At 49.1% G+C, this 6,973-nt stretch overlaps 1 pseudogene; it reads left to right on the forward strand.

Moving 5' to 3' along the window:
* The first annotated feature begins 3,126 nt into the window (after nt 1-3,126).
* LOC123084070 (uncharacterized) lies at nt 3,127-6,101 on the forward strand (annotated as a pseudogene).
* Nucleotides 6,102-6,973: the final 872 nt, after the last annotated feature.

Below are 6,973 nucleotides of genomic sequence, written 5' to 3' on the forward strand. Positions count from 1 at the left end.
ATCCCCAATGGCCTACTGGATATGCTTGCTGCCTGGCAAACCACCTCACTCCTCTTAACGCGGCCGCTTGAGCTGTCAAGCGGACTCGAGACGGAACGAGAGCGTTGCCAATCGCAGAGGGTCACCCCCGCTGTTCTCGATGGAGCCGCTCGAACTATTGAGAGGACTCGAAACAGGACGAGGGTGTTGCCAATAGTGGCAGGGCCCCATTGCATGCAGGTTTTCCATACAAAGGGCAAGATCGTCGGGGACGATAACCTTTATATATAAAAAGGAACTACTCAAAGTTTTGCATGACTTCGCTTTCCTTCCGCTGCGTGAGCGTTCACTGCGTCCATCGAGGACGCCACTTGTTCCGTCATCTGCTTCCTTGGAGTGACGACCATGATGAAGCCGCTGCTTCAACAAGACCAGATTTCCACAACCGCGCAGCCCCTACCTGGCGTGCCAGAGATGTCGGTGGGAAACGACACCTATGGGGTCACTGGGATCCCGTCTATGGTTGGCGGGTGCGGGTTGTGCAAAGAGCGGGTCTGGCGGTCAGCACACAAATCATTATTCAGGTTCGGGCCGCCGAGACGCGTAAAACCCTAGTCCTGCTTTGATGTATATTTGGGTGTTCTTGTGTTCTTGAACTAGTTACGGTGCGTGTCTAGCCCAAAGATCCGAAATCCCCCTCTAATATGCCTCGGGCCTCCTTTTATAGACAAAAAAGGGGTTGCCACTGTGGCACACAGCAGGTGGAAAGGTGTACAGGGGCTGATTCTATCTCCTGGCGTCGTCGGACAAACACATTTAATGCGATGCTGACGTGCCCCTCTTGCTTTATTGGGGACGGCAAAGAAGCTCGTACCAGCTGTCGTCGCCTCGCCTGGGTTCGACGCGCGTCCAAGCTGATGAGGCGTTGTAGTGCCACGTTGGCTGGCTGCTGGGCTGGTGCGGTGGTGGAGCCTTCACAAAGATCTGCATGCCACCACGTAGGTGCTTGCTGAGTTGGTGTAGAAGCAGCGCGCTGCCACGCAGATGCCTGCCCAGCTGGTCGAGCTGGCAGCTGTATGGGAGCGGCGGTGGAGTCTTGGCAGACGCGGGCCTGGCTGCGGCCTCACAGGCATCCTCGGCAAGGGCCTTGCCGAGGGCCCGACAAGGGTCTCGCTGCGGCACCGCGGTCGTCCCCGGCAAGGATCTTGCCGGGGGTCTCGTGGATTTCCTTGGCAAGGGTCTCACCAAGGATCGTCGCCTTCTGGTTCCCATCTGATCTTGTGTATCTATGATCTCTACAAAGATCTGCATGCCATCACGGAGGTGCCTCCCGAGCCTTGGTTCCAATATGGTTGATGGTGTTGGAACCCCTTGGGCTCAAGGGCGGCGCGCTCTGCTGTCGTCAGGCAAGTTTCCCCGACAAGGATCTTGCCGAGGCTGCGGAAGCCACCCCGGCAAGGGTCTTGCCGGGGGAGTCCACCTCGCCCTCTTGCTCTCTTTGCACCTCTGGTCTTGGCGTTGCTTTGGTCGTCCTGTGCTCCGGCTTCCCTCCTCTGCCCTGCTTAGTGTGGCCGTGGGAGCGGCCCTGACTGTCCGTGCACAAGTAAAGGGGTGCAAAAGGGGAGCCCCCTACTTTTGTACACCGACAACTTATGTATGGCTCAGCCATTTCATCGAACACCTCATGTGCATAGGAGGTGAGAGCAGAGCAACACACACCTCCCACACGGGTCAGCCAAAAAATAAAGAGGTGAGCGGGAAGGGGCGAGCATACGTATAGGCATCTCTTTAGTCCCGGTTTGCGGCTAGAACCGGGACAGAAGACTGACATTTAGTCCCGGTTCCAGACACGAACCGATACTAAAGGGATCAGACGAACTGGGACTGGTGTCTGCCGAGGCCCGGCCGGTGTCCTGGCCTCACGAGCCAAGACTGATGCAACCATTAGTCCCGGTTCGTAACACAAACAGGACTAATGCATTTATCTGGCCTGGATCAAAGCCCAGTTTTCTACTAGTGGGAACACAAACGGCGGGGCAATCTTGCCGCCGCCGACTGCCGGCTAGGACACCAGGAGGGCTACACAGCGAAATACCAAAATTGCCCCTCAATGCAAAATATAATACCGAAAATCTACAGTAGTATTTCCATATCTGGGCGGTCTAAACACATAAATAAATGGTTAGTATTGATCTGATGCACTCTAAAAGGTCTGTACCCGCAAAAAAAGGTCTCAATGTTTAGACCCCTGTATAGTTTGAGAGGATCTTGCATGAACTAAATCCTAGGTAAAGCACGAGCTAGGAGGAGAAGAGGTCGATGGATGTGGATGATCTATTTTGTGTGCAATAATGATCTTTGTGGATTTATTCAATTCAGTTTCTAGGAAACTCCGAAGAATCCTACTGTGCCAAGGCAGGAATTATGTTTGTCTTTGTGCTGATTAATTCCATGTAGAAAAAAAAGTGCGCTGATTAATTGGCAAGAGGCTAATCAACCACGACTTTATTCTGTTATAGGAGCTCATCAAGAATCCTCCTCTACGAGGGTGTTTGTTTCCAGGGACTTGTTGGTCTAGGGACTTAAATAAGTCCCTATAAGTACCATCTAAACCAAACAGGAGGGACTTATTGGGACTTAAAGTGGGCATTTGGAACTTATGAAATAAGACTTTCGAGGAGGAACTTATAGAGACTTATAGAGGGTGTTTGTTTCCAGGGACTTATTGATCTAGGGACTTAAATAAGTCCCTATAAGTCTCATCTAAACCAAACAGGAGGGACTTATAGGGACTTAAAGTGGGCATTTGGGATTTATGAAATAAGACTCTCAAGGAGGCACTTATAGGGACTTATAGTTGTAATATGGTCTTATAGAGACTTATAAGTCCCAGAAACCAAACATGTAGGGACTTTTTAGGGAATTGGGACTTATAAGTTGGGACTAAAAAAAGTCATAGGACTTATGAACCAAACAGGGTCATAGTTGTAATATGGTCTTATAGAGACTTATAAGTCACAGGAACCAAACAGGTAGAGACTTTTTAGGGACTTGAGACTTGTAAGTTGGGACTAAAAAAAGTCCTAGGACTTATGAACCAAACAGGGCCTGTTACCAGGAGGGTTTTGCTTGCGGCTGCGGCAACCAATGGAATTGCGATCGGGCCGTCGCCTCAACTCTCTGTCGTCGCGCAAGCGCAACAAGTCGCTCAATCGGCATTCCAATCATATCACGGAGTCAACGCTGTCCAACATCGACATCGGCCGGGATGAGGACAGAATCAGCACGCTCTCGGACCACCTCCTCCTCGGAATCCTCGAACAGGTCGACCTTCCCTCGGTGGTCCGCGCCGGCACGGTCTCGACGCGGTGGCAGCACCTCCCGCACCAGCTATCGCACCTGCACCTCGATGTTGGGCACTTCCCCGGCGCCACGCCGCTCAAGACCATGGATGCTTTCATGGGCGCGATGCGCAGGTTGCTGTCCACGTGTTCTCCTGCGGCTGACTGCAACAGCAGTCGTGCCATCAAGACCCTAAGTCTCAGCTTCTACATGTCATCCACTCACCTTTGCTCCATTGGCCGCGCCGTGGAGGACGTCGTCACCCACAACGCGACTGAAAGGCTCGAGTTTAACATATCCCTGTCGTCTGGGAACAAAACGAGGTTTGGGAAGCAGTTCATGTCCTTCTCCCGCTCCTGCCGGGTCACCTTTCGATGTCTCACGAGTCGAGATGGCAATGGGGCCTCGAAACCCGCGTTCCCGCGGGTTTTTACCCTATTAAGGGACGGGGATGGGCGACTTTCTATCCCCGCGGGGCTGCTCGCGGGTACATTATTAAACCCGGCATGTTTCACGGGTTTAAACCCGTTTGAGTACTACCGGAACCCGAAACCCGACAAAACCCGTCAAAATACATTATTTAGCACGCACTGATCCATCTTGACTCAAGTGGCCCAAAGCCACAGTGCCCGAGGAGCCGAGCCCCACAACATCGAGGCCCTGGAGTACAAACCAACCCCTCACTCGGTCGATGCAGTGTTGCTCGCTCTTTAGGACTCTCTCTCTCCTGTACAACACGACACCTAAACCTAAACCTAGGTCCCCCAGCCATTTCCTGCTGCTGTAATATGCTCCTGTTTTTCTTTCAAATGTTGTTGTTTTCATTGACTGACCGTGGGGACAGATTCCCCGTGGGTTTTGAAAATACGATGGGTTTAGGGGACGGGCAAAAATTTAACCCCGCGCATGTTGATGGGGATGGGGACGGGTTTGTGATTTTCTCGTGGGGATGGGTTTGGGCAAGCAAAACCCGGTGGGTTTCGTCCCCGTTGCCATCTTGACTCACAAGGCTTACACTTGAGAACCTTGCTTTTGGACATTCCGACGTCACAAATCTCATTAACGCTTGTGATAGGCTCGACCACCTCACCCTGAGTTGTTGCAGATTGGTTAAGCACTCCGCGGTCAAGATTGACACGCCTTGTTCCGGAATCAAGGAGCTCAAGTTCATCTACTTTATGTGCACGTGGATCGAGCTCATCTCTGTCCGTAAGCTTAGGCAAGTGCGGTGCGTATGTTGGCCCTTCGAAAACCCTCCAGTGCGCTTGGGCTACGTTCCAGAGCTTCGTGATGTAAGTCTTTTTAATAAAGCCATGGCATGGCAGGCACCATTCAAACTGAGTGAGTGTCTATCAAGGAGTGCCAAGAACCTGTCGAGACTGATACTTAATTTTGGCCACCAAATGGTAAAGTTAATTTATACACATGCCATGAATATCTTCTACATCTACATGTCATATGTTCTTCCGTACCAATTTCAGCTGTGTATTTCTGTTCTTCTTGTAGATTTGGATTCAGCCAGAACATCCGAAGAACCTTGCTGCTATATTCAGAAACTTGACCACTGTGTTTCTTTTGGGTATGTTCCGTGTGTGATCTAAGCTGGACGCTGTTTACACTTGATGCTGCACCTGCCTTGCGGAGTATTACAGTAAGTGTTACATTTAATTAAATCCACATCTTATCCTGGGTATGGCTCATTCGACGTTTCTTTTCGTACCTAGGTGCACTGTACCCCTTATCTGTACCATCTAACATTGCTTTGAGATATGTGGTAAACAACTAATTTACTATATGAAGGATTCTCTTTTTTGTTTCTCCAAAATGAAAAAACATATGGGCTTCATACTTTGTGGGCCAATATAACTTGAGGATTACAATGTCTAGAAAATACTTTCGAAATTTTGGTCCAACATAAATATATAAAATATGATATTATTATTATTATTAAGAAAAAATGTTTTAATGATTTACAATGCACCAAAAATTCCGAATTTTTTCACACATTTTAATTCTAAATGCTCATCTGCAAAGTTTGAAGTCCAAATGTTGTTTGGTTTGGGACAAACAGAAAAGAGAGATGTGTTTACGCACAGATCGCCGGGGCACAAAATGGATGGTTAGATAGGTGGGTGTTGTGCTCTCTGCTGTAGCCACAATTTTCCCTTTTTTTTTCTAAAACGGGGGAAGGCTTGCCCTCTGCATCAACTGATGCACATAGCCCTCTTGATTGAAATTCTGTGTTATAATAATGTGTCTTCATTGAAAGAAACATGAATAATATAGCTGTAGGAGGCATATTCCTGTCGTACTTTACCTTAGATTTAGTTCATGCAAATTCCTCCAAAACTCTACAGGGGTCTAAACTTATATTTAATTGCAAATGTTGTTACATTGCCCTGCAGTTTAATTAACCTGTGTTACTTGTAATTCTATCTCCTCGCATGCAGTTATTTCGACATTCATGTGTCAAAACACCCGAGAGCAGTGCCCAAAAGACCAACGTGGTCTGGGAGCTATCCAAGGATTTGAAGCACCTGAACTTGAAGGTGTTGCTGATCTTCGGGTGCGAGGATGAAGACAGGGTGACAAACTATATAAGGCTTGTCATGGAACGAGCTAAGGAGTTGAAGAGAATCCAGCTGCATGGTGAATACCCATGCGAGGACTGCAACACCATCGACCTTGGAAGATCCAACGTGGAAAAGGATGGCAGGCGTCGGATTAAGGAGCGACTCACCCATGGATCCTCCTCGTCCGTGGCAATAATAATATGTTGATCGATACTATATTGTCAAGGAATGCTAATAGCATCATAGGGATCCTAGGCTTGCAGCAGGTAGAGTGATGACAGTGTATGACGCACAGCCATTCGCAATTTTAATTTCTAGTTTTAGTGGCCTAAGAATACTTGATTGGTGTAGACCTCGCAATGCATAACTAAATTATGTGTGTACTGCGATTTGGAATTCTGGATGCATGCATTTGTCTTCCAATTTACTGAGAAATTACCTAGTACTTACTGTATGCTTATTTGTTTACCTGCCAGGAGCATCATTCAAATTAACTCTTGACTTGTTGAGGCTCTCTCTTTTCAGAATGTGTCTTTGGCATCATCCAAAATAAATCGGGCCAATAGCTCCTGTGCGACACATTTGAGGTGAATTGGCAAGAGTGTGATGTTGTTCGAGGGAATGGCTGTGGTGCGACAATTTTGAGCAGGTAAATAGCCCACGCACGACATGGCTGTTAAATGTGGTTAAATTGGTCGTCAACCAAGCCCGCCCGTTTATGTTAGGACATGTGGGTCCAACTTAATTGTTCGTCAAAACAGCTGACCGTGCCCTGCCGCCCGACCGTGCCAGGCCTGCCACTCTGCCCCCCTTCTTCTCCGGTGGCGGCGGATCTTGCGTTCTCGGTGGCGACGGCGGAGCCCTCGTTCTCAACGGCGGCGGAGCCTTCATCCTCAGAAAATGGTGAGTGAATTCAAACCCTAGTCGCCCTCTCGTTCCTCTCTCGGACCCGTAGTCTCAGCTCGTTTCCTCTGTTTTCGCTTGCGGAATCGATAGGTTGTGAGGGGAGCCCGTGGGCATACTGAGATGGAGCCGCCAGATTCAACTTCGAATAGGTAATGCGCCTCTCCCCGATCCAA

Source organism: Triticum aestivum, chromosome 4A (genome assembly GCF_018294505.1).
Source record: "Triticum aestivum cultivar Chinese Spring chromosome 4A, IWGSC CS RefSeq v2.1, whole genome shotgun sequence".
NCBI lineage: Eukaryota > Viridiplantae > Streptophyta > Magnoliopsida > Poales > Poaceae > Triticum > Triticum aestivum.